The sequence below is a fragment of the Sturnus vulgaris genome, chromosome 17 (assembly GCF_052056855.1).
Source record: "Sturnus vulgaris isolate bStuVul1 chromosome 17, bStuVul1.hap1, whole genome shotgun sequence".
Lineage (NCBI taxonomy): Eukaryota > Metazoa > Chordata > Aves > Passeriformes > Sturnidae > Sturnus > Sturnus vulgaris.
Genome location: NC_142259.1, coordinates 13,667,804 through 13,689,803, shown reverse-complemented (window position 1 = coordinate 13,689,803; position 22,000 = coordinate 13,667,804). Strand labels below are relative to the sequence as shown.

Below are 22,000 nucleotides of genomic sequence, written 5' to 3'. Positions count from 1 at the left end.
GTCCAACAGTAAGATCAAAGCAATCACTACAAAATCTATTCAATTACCTTGCCTGTGATACTTGCATGGGTGATGTTCTCAGTGCTGACTGCTGGAGAGCAGACTTGCAACCAGCAGACCTTAGGTACAACACATGACCCTGTAGGTTCTATAACTGTTCACAGTATGATATTAATGGTGTTAAATTAGCAAGAGCAGCAATAAAAATTGATTTTTAAAATTCAGACTGTGACATTTGTTTGGTAAAAAGGTTACTTGTGCAAACATCCTATGTGCAGTAAAAGATATTTGGACCCTGACAAATGAGAAAATTACAGGTTGTAGAAAAATGTAAATATTCTTTTGAAAGCTGTTCTATGGCAAGACAAAAATGTTACTTTCTAAGCAACAGGAGGATTCATTTTCATCTCCTTAAGAAAAGCTGGAGACTGTTTTACATGCTTCATGTGTGTGCACTGGTGTCTTCATTTTCTTCAGGCACTGATGTTGAATTGGGATTTGTCCTGCTTTCTGTTAGGCAAATAGTCCAGCACTTCACTGAAAGAAAGTGTTGTAGTCTCAATTTTCTCCTCTTCTAATCTTTTGGAAAATTTTGAGACTGTCTTAAGTTTTTCATTTTTAAAGTTTTAGTTCACTTGTTAAGTCCTTTTCCTTCAAATGGTTACATGTAATACTGGCTTACATGTTTAATTGGTGAATGCATTGACCATGGCTTTAGGGAAAGGTTTAATCTGGTTTCAGATAATCCTTGTGATTTTTACTCTTCCTGTCTCTAGCAGAGTAAGGATTTGTAGTGTCACGTTGGAGTACTAACATCACTAATACCGAACATAAAAGCTTCAAAAATGGGATGCATTTAGAGTAGTTTATTTCCTAGTACAGTTTATATTTTATAACTTCTGCACCAATGTTCTGAAGTGTGACTAAATACTATATTTCAGTCAGTGCCATTTATCTCATTAAAGGTACACCTGGAGTTACTGTGCTATCAAACAGTAAAACTAAACTCTGAGTTCACCCTTCTTTTATCTTGTCATATGGCTGCAGTTTGAAAAGAATCAGACAACCTTGTTAGTTAGTAATTTTTAAATTACAAAAATTTTCAGTTATCTCAAAATGTTTTTGCCAGTCTTTGCAAGAACGGAGATGTTACAAGCCATTAAAAGAGCAGTTATATTAAATTTTAAAAAGATTAATAATTACTGGATGATTTAACTATCAAAAACCTTCTGTGACTACTGTGGTGGACAAAGCTAAGTTAGTCCCTTGCTTTAATTACATATGTGAAGAAATCTAATGGGGACTATGTAGTAAGGAAATTTTATGTCAGAAGCAGAGAAGCTATCAACACTAAATTTGAGCTCTTGATTTACATGTTAGTGTGTGCTAAGCAGCTCCATCTTATTCAGCTAGTGTACAGTTAGGTGCTATTCTGCATTACTAAATAAACACACTTAAGGCAGCCTCTTAGAGGAGGATTGGTGCTGAGCACCTGACATCCATTGGAAACCTCTGCTGCAAAGTGGTTTTGATTTAAAGCAAACCTAGACCAAGGTCAGAATTTTTCAGTGTGCTGATTATCCTTATAGACACGTGTGCATGGCAACATAAATTGAAATATCTCGTTGGCACTGTGTGTAGTACATATGTCGCTAATCCTAAGGAATGCAGTGTAGTTATGTGGTATAGTATTAAACAAATTTTTAAGTTGTGCTTTTGAATTAAAAAAAATCCCCTCAACCAAACCTGAAATAAAATTTGAAAGCATCATAGATAAGGACAGTTCAATGTCTTTCAAACCTCTGTTTTAAAAAAATCTCTGTCTCTATTTTAAAAAAATCTGCTCTGGATTTATCTCAGTGATTCAGTTAATTTGACTCTTGATCACACTATTAATTTTTATTTTCTGGTGAGAAAAGTCTCACAATTAGCAGATCGGGATTTTAAAACACTGAACCACAACATGCCAATTCTTTATGCTCTCGATTTCTGCTATTTCCTATCCCATTCTTATATGTGGTAAAAAAATGAACTGTCTAGTTTTGATTTATTTTACCCAGCATAAACTAAGCTTATTAAGTTCAAGTCAATTAAAATGAGATGTTTAAGCTTATGTCAGCTTCCCAGGAAATTGTATAGTGTGATCCTGCACTTCACTATTCTGACAGGCTGAGGAAATGTTTCCAGTAGAGCAATCAATCAGAAGAAATGAATCTTCATCTATGGGAAGATGGGGTGAGAGGAAAGGCAGAAATAACATCCTCTATAAATTAATTTACCTTTGAGTTAAGTCCTGCTACCTCTAGAAAGGTTATAACCTAGAATAGACCCTGATACTGCAAAACAATATTCAGATTGTTTGTTGCATTCACCTTCTGTCCTTGGCTGACACAGAGGGAAGATCATCAGCTTCCTTGGAACCTTGGATCCCAGATTCTGCTCCTGTGTTACAGTAGCCTTAGTAAGAGTGTCTGATTCTTCTTGGTTAAATGTGTCACCAGTGTTACACTGTGTTCTGAAGGAAATAGGCCGAGTTTACTTTTTCTATTATATTATCTGTCATTAAAGAAAAAAAAAATTTCAACTTGTTCCTTGCTGTCTTCTTGCCTTTGTTTTATTCTCTAGAAGCCACTAACAGAAGTTATTGTAGTTCAAGTGGAAACCTCTGCAGAAGATGTCAGCTGTTCTTTGTGGTAGGAGTCTTAAATGGAGTTCCAAGGTGAAATTATTTACTGCAGATAGGAACTTGGTTTATTTCTAAAGTAGGATTTAATTGTGATATTACAGTAATCCTATTCATTGTGCATAAATTGCAAAAAATGCAAGGCTCACCTAAAAATAATTTACAGTATAATGCAGTTCACTGCAAATTTGTCTGATCTGTCTGACCTCTACTTGAGTACCTTGGTTTGTCTTTCCTTCTCTAGAAACACTTGATTGTTTAGTCTGATTAAATGACAGAAAAGAAGAGAGCAGTCATGCTGCAGTGGCCACTTTCCTAGCTGTGCTCATGTTTACATAGTTGGGGGCACACCATTATCCATTTCTGCCTTGCTCAACAGGCCAAGGATGTTGTATATCTGTTCCAAGACTGTATTTTGGGGTGGGTTTATAAGCAATATTATCGAGCATGTACAGAAGGTGGTGAAAACATATTTTGAACAATGGAGTGCCTCAGTTTATATCAGCAGAAATTGGAAAATAACTTGGCTTGTATTTTACTGGTCTGCTCAAAATTACCTATTTAAGAATCCCAAAAGTAAAGGTAATACTGTGCCACTGCAGGTAAGTCACACCCTGGCCTAATCCAGTATTCTTATTCTCACACCAAGGCAGTTAGAGAGACGTGCCAAGCTCAGTGTTTTATCTCTGGTTGCAGCTGATAATAGGAACTTTAACGTGTACCAGGAATACAGATGTAAACAGGTATGATACTGAGAAGCCCCTGTGGCTCAGCAAGTTCTACAGCTCGTAGAACAGGGTTTACATGTCACAGTTAGTAAAACCCATGATGGAATTTCTTCGCCTATAAATGTATGTTTTCACTAAATTGAGCCTGTGCTACTATTTTAACAATTCTTGGCAATTTCTGTTTGGATTGTGCTTTTCACAAAGATTCTTGAAGCCTTTTTTTGGGTGGTGGTTTGCAGTTTTGAGCCCTTTATTGAGTGTGGATCAGTAAGGTCATAGGAAGAGATGGGAACTAACTTGAAGGTGTGTATGTAACTATGATTAGAATAAGATTGTTTAGGGAAAAAAGACAGCTGAAAAAGAGAGGAAATTGTTAGAAAAAGGGCAGGTTGAAAGAGAACATTTCCAATGAAAGAGAGCACTTAATGATTCTCTGTGACTTAGTTTTAAAAAACCACTAAGACTTGTTAATTTAAAACTATATTCTAACTCCCATGTAAACTTTATTCAGAAGCAACAGCACTTAGAGTTGCTTTTCTGATGACCTGTGAATGTGTTTGGTGTATTGTGAATGTTACTGTGTTAAGTTGGAATATGGTAAGAATTTCTTTGACTCTTAGTGGGCATAGAGCTGAGGCACTTAATAAACTAATTTCCCAGGCAGCCTTTTATGGGTTGATTTACTACTGTATTGTAGAAAGGTGTCTCAGGAGTGTAATAACATTTAGCTGGCTATAAATTTTAGATGTTACTGAACATTCCACATCATCTGTTGGAGGATGGGGGGGGAAAACCAAATTCCAAACAGTGACACTAAAGCCTATGGTGTGGAAACCATATTGTACTGTGGGGTGATTTGCTTGGTGGCTCTTCTGATGTCTAAATGCTATTATGTTTAACATGATCTGTTCTAGAAACTCTGTGTTGCAGAAATTGTACATTCTTGTGATTATGAAGCTAGACTGGATAGTACTATGATGGAATGGAGTTTTGCTAAACACTGTTGGTGATTTTTTTTTATTTTTTTTTTCCCAGTTCTGATCTTGATGCCAGTTATGGCAAGAGAACTCATGAGCCATATTTCTGTAGCACTGCATGAAGTAAAGCAAAGTGTTAGGTTTATAACTTACTGAATGCTGGTGCTATATGTCTCTGAATTCTACACACCTGTAATAAAAATTTTACTGCAGAGAATTAAAGGTCTTGAACTTCTTGCTTAAATCTATTTTTTTTAAAATTCTGTCTAATTCTGTTCCAAGACTTTAAAAAAAGTGAATCAACCCCACTGGTTTGACATACACTATACAGGATTCTTGGTAATTCATGTAGTCTTTCATCTGTTGGCTACAAACAGGTTCTAAATGTTTATTTGATATTGCCAATTCTTGCAGGGTTTGGGGTATTGGGCTTCTGTTGTTAGAGCTGCTGTGGTATGTTGTTCATGAGAGATTGTATTGAGACAAAGTACTTATATATGTTATTTAGGTGCTGACCAAACTCATTAAAACCTAATGTTTTGGGTTTTTTCTTAACCCACATAAATTTTTTTTTAACTTATGTATTGACTACTTTCTTGCCAATCCTGTTTTGAAGGAAAAGCTTTCTTAAATATTTTCCAGTGTATAAAAAAAACCAAGCCGAAACTCCAGACTGCATACGATGTTAAATATTCAGTATTTGTGCATGTATTTGAATTCTTGGATTCAGAACCGTTTAAGTTGCATGCATGTGTATGTAGACACCGTGTTTTGTTTCATCAAAATAATGTGACATCAGTTAGAAGTGGGATGAATCATGACAGACATCGTGCCCTGGTATCTAAGATACGTCAACATGCTGATAAGTTACTTGCTTTCCTGCTGTGAGAACTGGTTGCTGTATTTGATTCTTTAGCTGAATACAAACTAAATTAAATCTGCAGTGACCTATATTGTGCTGTAGCTAATGACCCAGTTAACCTCTGGTTAATTTTCTGTCTCTTGGTATCCTGGGAACAGGGACATGTTTATTTCAGTAACCACAAACCTTTAGAAATGTGCCACTGGCATTTATCATTCCAGAGCTCTGTGTTTTAACAGAAATTAGCTAATGGGCCATGGGGGTCTGCAGAAGTTGTAGAATGCCAATGAGGAGCTTTCTTTCACTTTTCCTCCACCCTGATTTACATGACTAAGCTTTTAGCTTTCCTTGATTTTGTTTTTGTTTCTCGTGTATTGATCTGTCTCCTGTGGAGGAAACAAACTATTTGCTTAAAGTGCAAGAGGACATTACTGCTGGCAGCTACCCAGGAGCTCTCCTCTTTTTCATGCTTTAAATTAAGCTAGAACCAGTACAGATGTTGGTAGGGAAGTTTGCAACTGATGCAATTCTATAATTCAATGGCTGTGTTATGCAAATAGATCTGAATATAACCACAAAATAGTCATGAAGATCTTGTCTAAGGGCAGATCTGAATACCACTTTTCTGATCCAAATGGGATTCTCTGGCACCTGGGTGGGCTCATCCATGAAGTATATGTTTGTTTAAGGAAGTGAAGTTATACAGCCATCGGCTGAAGAATGAATAATGATTATTCACACCCGTTTGTAGTAGCAGTTCATAGTGTCTGTGTCACAGATCTATTAAGTAATGCATAATCCAAAACAACCTGAGCATTTTCTGACAATTAGAACATCGAGTGCTTACAGGCTGAGGCCTCGAGAAACAGTTCTAGAGCCAATCCTTTCTGTGCTGTCTGTGCCTTGAAGTTTTTACCACAAATTTCCTTTGGAGATAAAATTCTTACTTATGTTTTATTTTGCCTGTAGCAGCAACAGGAACAGCTAGAAACAAGTTCTTGAATGTGCTGCAAAAAGAAAACAGAAACACTTGTACCACAATCCTGAGTCCTTTGTCCATGTGGAGAGATGGGTTTGGCAAGGAAATGTGGAATTTTGGGCTCTTACAGGACACTTGTTCAGACACTTGTTTTATTTTGGGACTTTTTATGACATAAGAATCACTTCTTGATGATCATACATTACAAATAAGCAGTATCTGGAGGGACAGTAGAAATTTCCATTTACAGATTCTTGAGAACTTGGTCTGTTCAGTCTCAGGTGGTTTAGAGCCCCACACCAAATAAGCAGTGGCTTTGCTTGGTGTGTTCCATGGCTGTGTCCTGCACTTTCACTCCAGCTATCTACCTGCACCAACTGGGGACAATTGGCCCACCCTTTTACCTGTCCTCGTGTCCTTGTTACCTGCAAAACACATTGAAAATAACAAAAACCTTCCTGACACAGGACTGTACAAGTGGTGTCACTTGCTGTGAAACCACTGCCATCCACATGGGACTTTGCATATATTCTACCTTGTGGTTAAACCAATTTTTTGCTCTATTTTAAGAGCATGTATGTAAAAGATCTACCACATTGAATCCTACTGGGCACTGCAGCCCTTCTCCTTTTTGTAAAGGTGAGGAAAAAAAAAAGAGTGAATCTATAGAAATAATACTGAAGTTGTAGTTTGCTATGTTGTTACAATTTGGCTTTGTGCCTAAACTTAAATGATGAAAATGTGTCCTGTATTTTCCTGGGGTTTTTTTTTGTTTCCCTTATGGCAGCAGAATACATAGAATATCAGCTTCTGTCTTGTTTTGGTCTTCTTGAAAATTAAGTTGAAACAAAAGGAATTTAGCGTAGTGAGATATTAAATCTATCTCTCTTTACTGACTAGAGCATCTTGAAAATGAAAACCTTTTCTGTCAGTCATCTGAGAGTACAGGGAATTCTTTGTATAAAGGCAGTTAAAGTGCCCCACAGCTTAGTGCCTGCTCTTTTCTTTTTATGAGCTTATTCTGTCAGGGTCTGTTAGTTTTGGTATTGTTAGCTGTTTAACAGGATTTCAGGCGTGGTGGTGGTCTCCATGGGTCCTTTCCCTATTTCAACTCTTGACTATTCCTACTGCTAGAGGAAAAAACCAACTGTGACTGAGAATATTGGAATTACACACAGTGTAATTCCCTCATTCATAAATTTATAAGGGAATTGCTTCTCTTGGTTAGTGGTTAAAAAGAAACAGATTGCAAACTTTTGAAAGAGTTAGGAGTATGCTTTTCATGTATTTCATATCTCAAGCTCAGTGATATCTCTTGTGATTAAAAAGAAATCAATGAGAGAAATTATTCCTGTATAGCTATATCTGATGTTTCTATTAATTTGTATGAATTTTCAGTTGCTGCTACTAAGCTGAGAAGAACTTTTTCAAATCGAAGTCTGAACCTGAATTCCTTCAAGACCAGGTAAGAAAAATATAGTGCATTTATTATACTGTGTTCTGGAGAATGTTCCCATGTGTGTTAGGCTGTGGGTTTTTCTTTTTTCTTTTCTTTTTTTTTTTTTAAATACTGTTACCTATTCCCTCCATGTGCAATAAGAGATGTGTTGTTTTTCATTCTGTGCTGGTTAGATCACTTTGAATTTTAGTACTTAAACTGCATAAAGAATGCCTTGCTGCCTTTTGATCAAGCATTCCTGTTCATTAGAAATTAGAAATCCCAGACACTTTCACAGTAACCTTAGAAACATGCTTCCACTATTTGTCTCCTGGTGTAGGTTATACCTACACATACTTGGGTAAAAAACAAAGATGAAACAGATCAGAGAAATGACAGAGAGGAATACAACTTCCTATATGTGAAAATACTTTAATACTCTAAGTTCCTTTACATGTTACATATGGCCAGGCAAAAGTCTGATAGAGTGTACAGTTTCACACACTATTGGGCTGTGTCATACATGGGACACTGTAGAGGAGTTGTATTTGGGCTTTTGTTATTTATTTATTATTTTCTATCATGTCTCTTAAACTTCCTTTTAAAAAGTACTGGTGTTGCTGGAACTGCAGTTTAAAATATCCAAAATACAAATGTGCTTTTAAGACAACTCTTAAATCTGTTACTGTAAATGGATGAAGCACCAACATTTTTATGCAGGCATGAATGTTATCCTAAATTAATACATTCTGCAGATGATGTTACCTTCTTTATGCCTCAAAATGCAGTAGATATTTTGATTGCTTCGTGTGAAATGATGTCTTGCAAAGTTGCCATGAATGTGACTGAGTTTGTGACAGTTATTCCTACACGACTCTGTGCTGACCACGAAGTTCACCAAGCTGTGCTGACTTGAAACGTGGCTGGAAGGTTGTGAGTCTTCAGCAGTAGCTGTGATTTCAGGTTTGCATTGCCAATATAGCCCTCAATGAAAAAGAGAAAGTGTTTTCATTTTAGTGTCTCTCTGTCAACCAGAGATTGATTTTTCACTTGTTTCATCTGATCAGGCTGTGATAGTTTCAGTTTGCCTTTGTGCACGTGGTGTACTCAGAATGACTTTGAAGAAATACAGAGACAACTCTTTTGTAAGAAGCTGTGACATGCTGCTTTCCACTTTGAACCAAAATCTAAAGAGGATCAGTATTTATTTCTTAGTAGAAGCCTGAAGCTAATTCCATCTGTAAATGTATGATGTAGTCTTAGATTTGAGGAAGCTACAGTGACACATCTGTGCCAGAATTCTGTTCTTTTTAATGCTAATTCTTCATGTTTCACCAGACCTAATCTGTGTTGCCTATGATTAATTATGACTCTGAATGTACTATGTTTCAAATTTAAGGTGTGTTTAATTACCTGCATAAAAATGTAAGAGGTTGAAGAAGCTGCTTCTTTCAGACTGCTTCAGAATTTCTTTTGAACATTCTGGTAATGTTAGAGCAGTTGTTTGAATAATGGTAAGAGTTAAAAGCTTTGTTTAGAAATAAGGTGTGGTAGATTATGGTTTGTGTAGCTTTACATGCACAAAATAGTTGGTTCTTGTTCTGTTGTGCAGTACATACCAAAAACAACAACTTAGGGTGATTTTATGGTAAACTGAAATCTTCTGTTGTGTCTTTTGGTTCTAATTCTTTATCACAGAAAAACGTAGGCCAGAAGGGACCTGTGGAAGTCATTTAGTTGAATTCCTTCCAAGCAGGAGAGTACTTAAAAATAAAATTGTAATTTATTACTGATATCCCTTGCTTAAATATGAGCTGTCTCCTTCCAAGTGAAGTGCAGCTGAAGCAATATTTTTGTCTGACCTACTAAATCCATCCAGTCAGCCTCTGCTATGGAGATGGGCATCTCTGATGTGCAGCAGGGATACCCAATTTCAACGAGGAGATGTCTTTATCACATTATTGGAGAAGTTACTAGGGAAAACTTGGAGTGGTTCTTGAATAGCTCAGTCTTCCTTATGACAGGTCTAGAATGTGCCACAAATATCATCCACTCATCAAAGCATGTGCCACAGAGAATGAGGAGACAGTGTGGCCATATGGAGATCTCTGCTGGTACAGCTCATGTGGATCATGATATTACTGTGTTGCTCTTCTAGCAGAGAATATGACTAGAAAATTTCATTTCTCTTATTTTCTTCAAATGTTGTATTATCTAGGCCATAGAATGAAATAGTTATGTAAATAATTTAGCATCAAGCTTTTGGGAGCTCTGCACTGGATCTTATAATGGAAGCACATTCCAGTTTACCCTAAGACTTAAGAGTAACAAATAAATGAAAAATAGCAGATGCTTCCTGTAGAAAAATGTATGTAACTGGTTTTGTGTTTTGGAAGAAAAATGTCTTTTTTCAAGTTGGAACAACAGTTGTTACAACTAATTGTTAATGTCCACAGAGTAATGCTGACATTTCCCCCCCCCCGAGTGCACCTTTTGTCTTAAAGGATTTTCACAATAAAAATACCATACTCTGTAATACACATGTATGTCAAAATCAATATGCAAGACATATGCTGGAAAGATGAGTACAGTTGGAATTTGAACATCAGTTTTTATTGAGGTTGTTCCTCCACTCTGTACATGTCGAGGCAATTAATGGCAATGTTGCAATCCTTCAAGAAAAATTAATTATCCCTGCTAATTCCCAACTCCCGTGCTTCCTTAACCCTGTTTTCTGATAGCCTGGCAGGTCTGGAGAGCTGGTGTCTGTTCACACAGAATATATCATTGCTCTGGGGGGAGGATATGAGCGTTTAAGAATTCAGCAGCTGCTTCAGGTCACTTACAGCTTAAGCAGCTCTTTGGTTTTGAATGATTTATTTAGTTGGGCTCTCACTGAGACGTTAGCAGTTTGCAGAGACTGTAACTATGTGAAGAAAAGATGCCAGTTTGTCAGCTTGGGGGAAGGGGAGTTTTGTAGTCCAAAAGAAAAAAACCATCAGTTTATTTAGTGGTCTGACATGCTGGCTATCCTTAGATAGAGTTCTGAAAGAGAAGTGGCTGTGGGCCATGCATTTGTTATTAGAGACTGAAAGGTGGAGAGGGGGGTGAGTGTGGGAGGTTAAAAGAAGGTAGCAGAGATTGGAATAGGACGTTTCTTCTGAAAGATGGGAGAGAAGGTACACTCTGAACTAGATTGTGAACTAGAGGGAGTCATCAGATCTATGAGCAGATATGAATATGAAGCTGAGCTTTCCCCCAGCTTGAGAATAAGATACAGTACATGATGTTAAAAAGAAATAGCTGCAGTGCTAAATAAGAGATGAGTGTAAAGTATATAGCTCTTAACTGACTCATCTGCTATGACAGTTCACAACAGTAGGAAGTTTGTCAGATGTATGGCACAAAAAAATAATTCAGAGTGAGTTGACAGTAATGCTAAAGTCATTAGATGTAAACTTCATCTGCAGGTGTAAATTGATAATTTCCAAAAATCAAGAAGGATGGATGTTACCTGTGTAAGTTGGGATGCTTTGGCTGACCATGTATTAGCATGATAAAGGATTTCACCTTTTTCTGTTTAATTGTGCCTATATATTTATGGAGTGTTTTAGATGAGTTCTGAGAATAACATGAGAATAGAGTTCACTGTAGACTACTTAAAAATGTGTACTGTTTCAAAAATTCCTCAGTGGGTGCTTGGAAATTAAATGATGATATATGCATTGTTAGCTACAGCAAGTTTTGCTTTTCAGTTGATCTTTCCTTTAGTCATCTTGCCTATTAAGAAACAAGACTGTGTGTAAAGAGAAAGGATCAGTTCAAGATGACTGGGACAAGTTGCACTGTCTGTGACACTCGTAAAGGTAAATTTATTTGATTGTTTAACCAGGTGCACATTTGTCGTGCAAGAATTATGGATATTACTGTGCTTGAGGGCAGTCGTTTTAATGTTTTTGCCCCCTATGAAATGTAGTTCTTATATCAATAGCAGAAACGGTGAATTATGTCCAGAATTTTTAGTCTCATTCAGTGTAACACTGAACCCAGGGAGGGGTGACTAGTCTTAGGGTAATGTGCAGCAGTGTTCCAGTGAACTCCAGGTAAGAGTAAGTTAAATCCAGAGTATATATTTGTCTACTGAGATAGCAGCAAGTTACCCCCTCACATCTTTTTTCGTGGATTTCTCTCCTTGTTGGTGTTGAATCGTTCATCTGGCCTTCCATTATCCATGAAAGGGGAAATATGATTTGATCCAAAACTGACATTTGTAATACATCTTTAATGGCTTTTGATGTGCTTGAGAAGAGAAAGTATTCTAGTGCAGTGTGAGGTTCTTCTGGGTAAATGGAATGGATTGTACTGTGCCTGGTTAAAAGAACTCAGGGGTTGTAGGCACTATTAATGCTTCTGTCCAAAGGACAGAGATGAATGGGGCTTGAGAACTGAATAGGGAGACTAGGGTGTGGTGTTCTAGGCCAGAAAGGTGTTTGGCTCTAGAAGGGAAGCAGAAACAACTGGCACAAGGAGCTTTGTGGTTTTGATGAAGTGGATGGAAAGTAAGAAGAGATGACAATCAAAACAGAGGGGCTGAACTTGATAGGACTATGGATCAATGTGAGCTGTACCAATCAAAACCCTGGAATATGATTTGTGAAGCATAACTAATACTGGCAGGGGGATGGACTGAATATTAATCTAATATGGAACACAGTTCATGGTTATACCTTTCATTTTGAGCTCTCTGTTGAGCTGAATAGGGATTAGTGACAAAGTTTTTCTTTCTGCTTTATTTTTTATGCTTTGATAACATGTTTTAATAAAAGGCTGAAGTTGATCTTCTGCACTGTCTCAGGCTTTAAGCCTGAGTGCTTATGCTGCCTTCTGTACTGCCTCAGAGGTGACATTCATGTACTTCTGAGAATATCTGTGTCAAGGTATAGCCTTGTTGAAGTAGTGTGTAACCTCTATATTTGCTAATTCTAGGTGGATTTTTCCCTTTCAGGGGAATCTGAGCATCTTCATAAAGCACTATGAAGCTATAATTAATTGTCAAAACCCTACTGGTGAAGTCCACACTGCTCCAGAACATAAAAATGATCTGTTTATTACCTGTAATATCATGACTTGTTTCCTTGAACAGTAATTGATGTCAGTTATAGGTGATGTCTATAAACTTGAAATTGTGTTGTTTGTCTGCTAAGGATCTTGAGAGTGTGATCTTTTAACTCAGCTACAGTTGTATAGATTCCATCTGTAGTGCAAAAAATGTCTAGGGACATAAATTACAGCAATTAAAATTAGCTAGAGGAGAGAGAATGATGCATTATTAATTGGCATAGTCATTAAAGGGCTGAAAAGAACCTAAAAGAAATACAATGTCCATACTCAAGCACTAAAAGTGACAGGCAGTGTGCAAAGACCAGTGATTGTATTCAAAGCCTAAGGCCCTTAAGACACAGGCAATTATGTGGAATTTTATGACTGTGGATTAAGATCACTCCAACATCCTAACTATATGTTAAAATGGAAAATTTTTCCTACTCTTAAGACTGGAATAGTAATGCAGTTAATTTCTACCTAAAGAATGTCTAGCAATTTGTTTTAAAGAAATTGTAAACAACAAAGAATTGTAAGGAAATCCTATCTGTAATTTGGTGAATTTAGGCAGAAAACTAACGTTTTTCAGCATTAAATGTAATAATCTGAGCTCATAGAAAGAAGAATAAATCTTGGTACACTGAAGAATGAAGATTTAATTAGGAGTCTCTTTATACTTCAGAAACAAAGTCTTGCCTGTGTCATGCTGAGAAATACAGCAGTGAGTAAGGGGCTCATGATAATGTTACTGTGTATCAGCTACTTAATTTTTCATAAAACTTCTTGTCAGTGAGTTTCAGTGATTTACCTACCTCAGCTGATTTGCTTTATTGGAAATAAAGCTTGTTTTGTAAAATAGTTCACTTACAATTCTATAGATGAAGAAAAAAAAAAGGGGGAAAGGATCTGTTTTTCATGAGAGAAGAGTTTTAATAATTGGTTTGCAAAGCTAAGTAGGCTACAGATACTGGAGGTGTTAGGACAGTGGTTCACTCGTTTGGACAACTCGTGGGACAATGTATGTCTGCTAAATGCAGAGTTAAAACTACAAAGCAAACATCTCAAATTTTCTTCATCTAAGGGAACCTTGGGAATTTTTGGCTTTTAAAAACTTGCCTATGGTTTCCTATTCTACTTGCTAAGAATTCAGATTTCTGGTTTGTCTCACTGTCTACTCTAAAGTTTAAACACTGAATGTGATTAGCTTTGCTGAACAGATGTCGAATTGAATGGCCTCTGTTGATTCAGAGAATCTGAGCAGTGTCAGAGTTCAGTTACTATGCTTTCAGGAAGGCCTCCTGTTGCCAAAATGAGCTTTCTTTTTTTTCTATTTCCAATTTCTATGCCAGAGTGTGCATCAGCATGCAACTGGACTCAAGCAAAGCATGTATGGGTAGCCACTGGAAGAGCAATACAAGTGCACAGCTCCATCTTCTCTAAGCCACCCATGCTTTACTTGCTCTGCTGCCCAGTTAAGGGGGGGACTCCCTGTTTGCCCATATTAGACAGGTGTGTTTTTGCCTGAGTGAGTATTTGTGACCAGCCAGTATCCTCCTGGATGCCAAGAAGCAGATATGCCATGCCTCTTGTCTGTTCAGCCATTGAGCAGTGGTTAAAATCTATCGTGTAACCTTGGAGACAGCAAGGGCAAGGCTGGCTTTACCTCTGTGTTTGGTCAGTAAAAGACTTTGCTTGTTCCAAACTGAATGATTTGGCACTATCACTCTGAAATGGCTTTGTTATATCCAGCACTTTATTATTTTAGCTTCAGATACTTTGGTGTTACATTCCTAAAGCTGCATTGGTTTGAATTAACTGTTTGGTAGTCAGAGGGTATCTTATGATGCAGTTGCTTTTTTATTGGTTTTGTTCTCTTGGGATATTTCTGTGATTCAGTGCATGATGCCAACCAGAAACTGTGGAATTCAAGATCTCTGGGGTCTAAGTATCTAACAAACTTATATTATTTCATTCCTATCTTCCATTAATTTTGCTGCTGCTCTTTTCAGACTGTTACACTGTGTGACCAACTCATTGTCTGGAGCTGTGATCATGCACTGCATCAATCATTACAAGTGAACCAGAATGGTGAATATTTGTTTCAAGTCATATAGGCCAATAAATTTGGTTCATATTTTCAAACACTGTTTGATGTCAAAAAAGGAAATATGTGCCCACAAACTCAGCTATGTTCTACCCTGCTCCTTTGGCTCACATTTTCCTGCAGTGTAAGATAAAATCAACTGCATAAAACCCAAGCAATCAAATGCTTAATTACCTAAACACTAACATTTTATACTAAATAGTAGTCCAAAATAAACTGGTTTTACTGGAATTTACTGCTGCCAATTGGTGTGACCACTAAGCATTTTGCTTTAATTTACTCAGATTATCAAATATAACAGGGAGATAATTGCATTGTTTTTACAATGTAGTTTTATTCCACAGCAGAAAAGTAGTTCTTGTTGTCTCCTTGTGAAGCTGTTTTTTTTTTTATTAGTGGGGAACTGAAAATCATGCATAACATGAATTAATAGGTTTATTTAGATGAAGACACTTCTATTTAAAAAAATGAAATAGATAAAGGTTATTACAAATGTGCTATAATGATTAGTGAGAAACATTTGTATTATTGATACTCTTTTTTTAACTGAGGTGGGGGCAGAATAAGGAAGAATTATAGATAAATTTTTCTTCTATCACTCAGTATTTGGTGAGCAGTAACCTTTTCATCAGGTTGCTTATAGCTGGGGAGCCAGCTGCTTCCCTGCCTTTTTCTCAAAACTCCTGCACTGGAGTCAGTCACAGCAACTCTGAGCATCCAGACAAAGTGAAAGACCTCGTGAAATGACTGGATTGAAGTGAGCTTGAAAGATGATGCTGAACTTGTGGTGCCTGTCAGAAGGGTTGAATTTTGCAGATATGAAGCATTTTGTTTCTGTCTGAGTTAATGGGAGGCCCTACTGGTCAGAATTGCTGTAAATAATGGTAATACTAAGGAAGAAAGAGGTATCAGCTAAGGTCTCTGTATTATAAAAAGTTAGGTTTCATTTAAAGTTATTTGAACCACAATTCAGTGATAACTATTATGGGATACCATCTAACAGTTCTCTTGACAACAGAGCACAGGAAATGGAGCACACGTTCTTGTTACAGAAGAAATGAGATTATCTCCTCTAATTGCATTGCTTGCTGTCTCTTATCTTGTAAGAACTTTTAAGAATGTGTTAGTGTCTCTTTGAGCCTTTTCTGACAGTTTGACATTGTTGAATTTTGAGAAAAGACTATACAGTTGTTTCCTAGGAAAAGGAAAAAAAGCCTTTAGGAAAAAAATCATTTCTTATGTGTGTGTGTTAAGAACTGTTCTCATATGGAGCAGGAACTTGGTTGAGGTTGTTGTGGGACTGGTCTTTCTGATTTAATGGTCTTACTCAAGCACAAAAACGAAAAACAATGTTGGTTATAGGATCCATGGTTTCATTTGCTTGCCTAGAAGCTTTCTGGGGAGGGAAAAAACAACCCAACAAAACAGCCCCATTTTTTTTTTGTAAATTAATTTTCTCTTCTTTCTGCTTTTTGACCAGTTTTTGCATATGCTGTCCTTAAGAGTGAACCCAGCAAAGCAGAGTTTGGAAGGCCTTTCCACCAATAATTCTTCTGTTCTGCCAAGGCACTGAACATCCCCAGAAATACAATCCTTGTATTTTGTTACTGCATTCTTTACGCTGAAGCATTTATGAAAATATTTTTAATTGTACAATTAAAGGGAGTGGGCTATACATGAATTACAGTGTATTTCTTAAATTGTAATGTTTTCCCTTTCACTTTATATTTTTGCTTTCCTTTTTGATACAAGAGCTTGCAAATCATACTGATGTTTGAGTAACAACTCTGTAATTTTATTGTGTTATAGTTACATGAAAACGTAGCAGATTGTGAGAAACTATAATTCAAAGAGCTTATAGGTATAACAGGACAAGGCTTTGAAAATTTACTAGTGCTTTGTGTACAGTCTTGAAATACTCAGTTTAAAATTTCTTCCAAAGGACCCTTCCTTTTTGACAATATCTTTTGCCAGACATGAAAATCTGGCCAGGGGAGTTAGCCATGCTGTTTGCACATATGTAGGCTTATGTGTTTAAAGCTGCATCGTTATTGATTTTCCTTTCTTGAGCTTCTTGTGCTGTTTATCACATTCTAAGAGATCAACTTCACTTTCATAAACAGTTTATTAAAAACTTCATTGAGTTAGCATAGCCAGGGAACAGCAGTAGTGCCACCTTCCATACCACAACTACTTCACCTGCATTCCTTGTGCCTGATTCAAGTCATGCTGTGCATGATACACCTTTTATATTCCCACTTAACTTACAAAATAAGGGATACTGGAACGTTTGCAGTGGCCTTTGACAAAATTCAGGATTTTACTCAGCAGCAGGAGATGCTGGAGAGGTCACTGGTGTGTGACCAGAACTGCTGTGTTTTAGCTGTAGTGTAAAAAGTTACTGACAGCCAAGTGCTGCAGATGCAGGGAACCTGGCAAACTTCTGATGAGAGTTTTACTGGTCCATGCAGTTTGGTCTTAAAAATATCTTTTGCCAACATGTTACACATTTTAATAATGTGATATTCAGAAAAAAACAAGCACATTAATGAAACATATCGCTTGATAAATTAATTTGATTTCCTCTGGTTGTCATATTCTGTACTGAGGTTGGTGAAATTGGGGTGGCATAATTTAGGATGCACAGGACAAAACATGATGTCAAGAAAAAAAACAATGCTGAGAATTCCAGGAAAGAGCAATAAGAGCTTGAGCTCTTTTATTTGTAAGTCCACAAATCCTCCCACTTTTAGTTCCTCCTCTCTAACTGGGTTGTACAAGAAACTGACAATTTTAACCATCTCTTACGCCTTTTTTTTTTTTTTTTTTTTTTTGAGGGGGCCTTTCTTCTAAAATATGAAGCCAGCATTACTGCTCTTCATACAGAGTTGATAATATATCTGTTTATTGTCTAATTTTCTATATATTGTAGATTAAATTAAGGGTTTATATGTACTCTTTTTTAAGGTACAAATAAAGTTCTTTGACTTTGTTAAAAATACCATGTTTTTGGTAAGCAGAGCAGAAGCCAGCTACCAAAATATTACATTGTGTGTTGTTCTTGTTACAGTTGCTGGTGGAGTGCTGAAGTGATGCTTCCTCTGAGAAAAAAGCTCGGTAAGCAACTGAGAATCTGCTTGAGCCAAATTGCATTAACTGACACGTCTGTAACAGAACATGGCTTTGCATTTTTCTTTTTGTGGGAATTTGTAGTGTTAACTTCCTTCTTAACCTTGGCCTTTTCTTTCCTAGCAATGTGTTTTGCAAGGCAAAGGATTGCTTTGTGCTTTATGATCTCATGAGGTTATCTACTATTATTTTCAGTTAGTACATTTTGCTTTCTTTGTTGACTCTTAATTTCATTTTATCATAATTTGGCATGTTGTTTAGTTGCTGTTTTCCCGAGGTCTGCAGCTCCCCTGCCCTCGTCACGTCACTTTTGATTAAGCAACTGCAAAGCCCTTTACCCAGCTTCTAAAGGGTAAAAGTCAAAAATCAATAATGTGCCAGTCCTCCCAAAAGGAGCAGTAGCACTGCAGTAGCAGTGAGAGGTAAATGAATGATTAAACATGATTAATAACAGTGTAATGGAAGATGCAAAGTAGGGAAAAGTGCTCACTTTAGCCTAAACTCAGAGATTTATTGCTGAGTACTACAAATAATGGAATCATCAATCTTCCAAGGGCTAAATAAAGGCATCTGCTGCAGCCATTTTAAAATGCAGTGCAAAAAAAATCTTGGCTCTTCATCACTGTCCTTTGTGGCCTAGTTATTCTGTGTATAAAATACATGCTGCATAAAAAAAAAATAGATATGTAAACTTCAGAGTTAAAATTGTTTGCTTCTTGTACAGTTTAAAATTGTCAAGACTGTTGGCCAAGAAAAAAAAATAGCAAGTATTGTTGATTACTGTGAATGTTTGTACAAAGATGCCAGTCTTCATGTGGTTTTGTAAGATGGTAATTACACCTACTCAAACAGGGGATAAAAGAATGTTGCTGAAGGAGTGAAAAGAGAAACTTGCCGAGGATATAAGGCAAAGAAGACAATTTAAAAGCTGGAGCTCTTGGGGGATAATGGAAAAACATTTAATGAGACATACTCAACAATGCCTAGTGTTTATTTATTGACAACAGAGAGGGCTGGCTCGAGGCAGGACTGGTTTCCTTGCCTTGCTCACCAAAGATGAAAATATACAGAAATGGAGAGGAGTCAGTGTGACATAACTGGAAAAGTTTTGTTAGGTGTTTGTAGCTGAGAGTTAAGTTGTCCATGTCACAGAAGAAGACCTTCCAAACCAATCCAACTGCAGGAAGCAGTGCTATGGATTTCAGTTGAAATTCTGTATTTTAAGAGTTCTGAATTTGCATCCTGGAAAATATAAATGTCTAAGATATCTCAAAGCCATTGCTACACAGCAAAATATGTCTGTATTTCTAAAGGTGTGTGGGTGGGAGCAAGCTCAGAAAAGCATAGAAATCTCTCCTTGGGGCAGATATAATAGCAGGGAGTCCTGAAGGACTGTGTGCTATAGCACAGAGCAGCATCTCCATAGATGTGGGGCTACTGCTTCCTCTTTCTGCCATGAAACCTTTTTTGGCAAACCTAAGGCTTGTAAAGGCTCTTCAGTGGTGAATTCTTTGTTTTTTTCCTTTTTATCTTTGAATAAACTAAAGCTTGGTGTTAGGATTTGTTCTGTCTTCAGCTTGAGAAGTCTTGGGTAACTCCAGCTATTGTGAGTTCAGGAGCTCATCGTTATCTTGGTTTTCAGTACTGACTTCTTGCACAGTTACCTTCTGGATGCCTAAATTCATCCTGTGGCTTTTCATGGATGTGTCATCTCTGTTCTGCTTTTTATTCTCACCATCATATCTCTCGTGTGCTTCCTCACTTCCCTATTAAAAAAAAAAAAATCCTTTTAACTTTGAAATCTCTTTGTGCCTTATGTTTCACATAACCCATTAGCTCTTCAGAGGAATTCCTACCCTGATCTATTCTTCTCTTGTATTCTCCTTACTCCCTTGGATCTACTCATCTTATACATATGCATGTCTTTCCTACATATATGGAGTCCACTTAGCTTACACAGATCTGTTCTGGAGGATTTGTGCCTTCTTTGTGAAACTTTCATCTAGTGATTCTGATGCTTAATTCACTTTCACAGTGAGATCAGGAAGGTGCAGCTATCTTGGACCCCTAAATCCATTGCCCAGTGACATCTCAGCATTCTTGCAGCAACTTCTTTTCGTTTATTACACATATTATTTGTTTGCTGTGGGGTCTGGTGCTGATCTTTCAATTGCATTAAGATCAGCTATTTTAATTTTTAAATTAGCTACTTTAATTTTAACCCTCTTCCCCTGGAAGAACAGAAATGGTATCCTGAGGTATTTTTCAATAATTTCAAGTAATTTAAAATAATAAGTAAAGTTTTTCAATAATTTCAATTAATCCACCCTTTTTTCTTTAACATTCTTGACTGAACTATGGTGCAAGAAATAAAAAACTTTCTGAAAGAGCAAAAACACTTTCAAAAAGAGTATTCTACCAGTGAAGAGAAGGAAGATGGCACAAACCAAGGTTGTGATTGACACAGTTGCCAGTTCTGCTGAGTAGTAGGGTGGTATTCCTGTTCCTGGGCAGTTCATTGTGTTTGATATGATCAGTTGGGTTGTATCATCAAACTCGGAGGCACATTAGAATGAGAGCTGCAGTGTATTAAATTTTATTGCATGCAGTCCATTGTTTCTTGTTGGCTTTCATTGGGAGTCTGCTTCTCTCTTCTCTCTTGGCTTTTATTGGCTTTAGGAGCTGTTTAAAGGGAAGGGATCTATACACATGGATTTAATGTTATTTACTGTCTATACAGACAGTTCCTATTCATTTGATCCATCTAAATTATTCCTGTATTTCTGTCCGTTTGGAGTGCAGCCAGAAAAAAATATGCTCTGGCAGACACATCCATGGTTGACCTTTTCTCAGTCAGTGAACTAACAGCAGTGATACCCTTGATGTAAGATTTGGGGACTGTGACCTGGGCTGCAGCTCAAAGCCATCAAATGTTCTGCCTCCAGCAATGGAATGTATTGCCTGCTGAACTCTGCTCAGTCATTTTGTCCTTTAACCTTTTTTTCATTTTAGTCAGTATTGACTTCTTGTATAAGCTTCCACCTTTTCTTCTCAGGTGGAAAGGGATTAGAGAACTCTTGTTTGCCATTCCATTTTGTCCATCATCTCTTTGCCTCACTGCAGCAGCATGGAAGATGACAAAGCATGGAGCTAAGTCAGAGGGCTCTGGGCACTTAGATATGGACTTCTCCGTTGGGTATATGGAATTTTTCAGTGTCTTGAGAGCTGCAGCTCTAGTCTGTGAGGCTCAACTTGTCTGAAAAATAATCTCTTAAAGTCCTGTGGAAACATACTCAGATATTCTCATGTCTTACACTTCTGTTTGGCAGGGGAAGTAGTGAATGTACTTTGGGACTCTTGAAGAATTCTCAAGAATTACTGCTGGAGTCAGTCATGAGAGTGATGAGCACAGTAATAACATAAAGTGAACTGAAGTACAAAAAAAGAAGTTGCATTGCAAGACATCAAGAGTGTTTGACTACAGTTTCAGGACCTAAAAAAACTACATAAATTTTCAGAACTGTTCTGTGTGGCTACTTACTACTTCAGAAAAATCAGTCCTCTATTTTAGGGGTGTAAATGAGACTTACTATAAATAAGATGTCTTACCTGTAATTTGTTGTTCACTGATAATGCCAGAGCTTTGCAGTGATAGAAAAATAAACTGTGCTTCTGGTTATTAATACATTTCTCTCTGAATTCAGATCAGACATAATTATTGAAATGAGAAATAATACATATTCTACACCAGAAGGGCAACCATGCTGTTTAATTCTTCTGTCTGAGACACTGGCACAGGTTGCCCAGGGAAGCTGTTGCTGCCCCATCCCTGAAAATGTTCAGGCCAGGTTGGACGGGGCTTGGAGCAATCTGGGATGGTGGAAAGTGTCCCTGCCCCTGGCAGGAGATTGGAAGGAATGATCTTAAAGTCCCTTCCAACCCTAACAATTGTATGATTTCAGACATCACTGGTGGCCATTAATGGTAAAGTATTGTAGTT

At 37.2% G+C, this 22,000-nt stretch overlaps 1 protein-coding gene across 3 annotated transcripts in view; it reads left to right on the top strand.

Annotated features, from left to right (window-relative positions):
* Positions 1-22,000, top strand: part of SULF2 (sulfatase 2) — an 86,440-nt gene that overhangs the window by 4,682 nt on the left and 59,758 nt on the right. For 2 of the 3 annotated variants that reach the window (XM_088175129.1, XM_088175130.1), the window contains exons 2-3: positions 7,628-7,694; positions 17,942-17,988. The gene's annotated coding sequence lies outside the window, so the exon portion shown is untranslated. The remainder of the gene's footprint in view (positions 1-7,627; positions 7,695-17,941; positions 17,989-22,000) is intronic. The other variant, XM_088175131.1, reaches the window with a different exon arrangement.